The following is a 2983-nucleotide window of genomic DNA, read 5'->3' as shown; positions in this document are numbered from 1 at the left end:
GTGCGGGGTGTCCGGGGGCTGCGTCCTGGCGCCCGCTCCCGTCTCTCTGGTTTTTCTGGGATACTTTCCCTTTTTTGGGCCCTTATAGTTCTTAAACCTTCTCCCCGGCGGCTGCCGTCAGGCCCGCGGGTCTGCTTTGCTGTTGCTGCGCTTTCAGCCCATCTAGAGGGGTTGGACACGCAAATTCGGAAGCCATCTCTACCCAGTTTAACTTTTTTATTTAATAGCTTATGTTTCATGAGTCTGATCCCAATCTCGGTGGAATTCCAGTGCCCATAAACGGAGAGGTGTTTGTCATCATAAATTTTCTTGCTCTTGAAATCTGTTGTCAGCTCTGAAGAACTTTCTGCCTTTCCCAGGGATTAAGGATTTATTTTAGACAGTAGTCGTGCGAGCTTCCCACTGTTACGCTGCCAGGAGAGTTTAAGTGTCCTGGCTCCGTTCTTGCATGTTTTTCCGAGGCTGCCAGTAATAACGTATGATGAAAAGTAAATAATTTTTTTTTTTAATGGTGCGGCCGCTTGTCGTTTCATGTTGCGATTAGGGGATTTGTGCAGCGGTAAAGCAGCGCTCTCGGGTGGGATTTCAACATGCAACTTGTACATCTTCAGATGACTTTTTGGGGAGGTTCCTGCCAAAAAAGCTTGTCGCTGCAGATAGACTTCTCCAGCCCTCCTGGAAGCGCAGGAAGGAGCTCATGAGCTGCGTGTATGGTCCTGCTCGGGTCTCCTGTGTCTTGTCAGAGCTGGTGTGCAAGGGATGCACGGGGGAATTCAGGCGCCGTCCTGGCACAGGGGAATTCAGGCGTCGTCCTTCAGCGCAGAGCGCTCAAGGGGAGGGGAGGGAGGTAGTTGGGTGCAGGTGGCTGATGGGGCTGTTTCACACCGTGCTTAGTGCAGGTGAGGTGTGTTTTATTCAAGCACAGCGCAGCCCAGCTTGAGGTGTGATTTTTGTTCAAGCTTTATACGAGCAGTCCAGCTCCCTGGCTGGGTCTCTCCCCATCTTTGTCTCGTAGTTGTACGGCTCTGGGGAAAGCTCCTTGCTGACTCTGCAGAAATGCACCAAGCCCAACGCCTGATGTTGCAGGCGGATCAGACACACCCTGCGGCCTCAAGTCGCTGGGGCTGATGTGAGGGAGGGGACGGGAAGGTGGCCCAGGGAAGGGCTTGGCTTGGTCCTCGCCGCGGCAGCCCACGATGCGACCTGGAGCCAGGAGCAGAGCTTGCGCCCGCCGTGGGCTCGGCTACCCCGCCTGAAGGTCAAAGGGGTGGGAGGATGGATGATCTGGGGAGGACCATGCTCCTCCCTGAAGGGATCCAGCCCCTGTCCGAAGGTTTTCTGGGCAAACATAGTGCTGCTCACTCCTCTCCCGTGTCGCCCCTCAGCCCAGGGGCTTTGGGAACTGGGACCAGCTCAGGGATACTGGGACGGACCCGGACCCCGGCAGGATCCCCCGATACTTGCTGCCCAAGTATCTGTGTGTGCATCGATGCGGTGGGCTTCTTCAGGCGGGAAGGAGGACTGCTGACCTGAGCAGGAGGCTGCGGAGGGTGAAACCTCTGCTGCACAAACGCTCTTTAGAGGGTTAGTGGAAGGAGGTGCAGCGGGAGTCTCGCTCTCCTGCTGTTTTGGGAGCTCTTGAGATGTGTTTTCGCGGCCCGTGAATGCTACCTCGCACTGACAGGGACGGAGAGCTGGTGGCTTGTTGGAGGCCTCGGTAGCCTGCTCCTGGGGACACTCCTCTCCTTGCCGAGCTGGGCAGGGGGAACCGCTGCTGCCTCTTGGCTTCTCCTGCCTGTGCTCGTCCCCTCCCTTTCTGCTGCTGCTGCTCTCTGGCCACAAGGCACCTCCTGGGCCCACCAAGGGAACGAGCTGGGGGTTCAGCAATTCTGCTGCGAGGCCAGTAGTCCCGGGGTTGTACCTCTGGTTGGGTTTTGTTGCATACCTGGTGTTGCTGGAGCCTGCTCCCTGTCTCGGGCTTCAAACCCCTTGATAAATAGCAGCCGAGCAGGCGGAGGAAGGCGTGCAGGAATGTTTTGCTGCCTAATCCACGCTGATACCGCAGCTTCACCCCAGGTTGCCCGTCCAAAGGGCCTTGCCAGGGAGCCCTGCCTGCTCGGCAGCCGACCCGGGGAGTGCGGTTTGCTTGAGCCTCGGGAGCGGTGAGGCGGGTGTTTGGAGCAGGATGGGGCAGTGGGAAATTCCTACTCCCTCCCGCATCTTCTGCAGGTCCCCGGGGAGGAGAGGCTGCGGTGCGGGCAGAGCAGGCTGATTTCTGTCATCCAGCCGTGCCATCTTGTCACGCCCTCGGTCCCATCCACTTCCAGAAGCTCCTGTCCTCCCTCCAGCCCACTGCAAATCACCACCGCTCGCCTCCGTGCCTACCTCTGCGCTCCCAGCCTTGCTCCGAGCGTTGCCATGTTGCTTTCTCCCCCCTTTTCCTTCTCCAGAAGCTGGGTGCCCAGGCGGTGAGTGGTCCGGGGTGTGTGTGGCCCCGTTCTGGGGAGGCTGACGCTACGTGTGCTGGCCTTTAGCATAACTTAATGGTGGCTTCGTGGATGGGTATTGATCGCGTTGCTGGTAAACACGTCTGAGCGATCAGTGCTTTGCTGAGCAGCTTTTCTGTGTGGGATTGCTATAACTGATGTTTTTTTCTTTAAACTTTATTCCAGAGCTCTCGAGGTGTGCTCTGTGTTGTCGTGAATTAGACTTCCCAGCCCCACCGTGCAGGACAGAGGTGACGTCCTCACCCGACGCGGTGACAGCGGAGGCCCGAGACCTCGAGGCTGGAAATGGCGGAGGCCGTGGGGTGTAAGGCCTGGCGGTGACCGGCCGGGCAGCACGGTGGGCGGCTGGGGCTAGCGAGGTCTGCCCCGGCCCTCGAGGAGAGCGTGCGGAGCAGCAGAGAGATCTGAATCCGTAACCTGCTCTGGCTTGGTGGCTGGCTCTCGGGGCTGGACTGAAGGGCGCTCGGGGCAAACTG

This window comes from Fulmarus glacialis, unplaced genomic scaffold (assembly GCF_000690835.1).
Source record: "Fulmarus glacialis isolate BGI_N327 unplaced genomic scaffold, ASM69083v1 scaffold24473, whole genome shotgun sequence".
Classification (NCBI taxonomy): Eukaryota; Metazoa; Chordata; class Aves; order Procellariiformes; family Procellariidae; genus Fulmarus; species Fulmarus glacialis.
Note: the sequence above shows the minus strand (reverse complement) of the source record.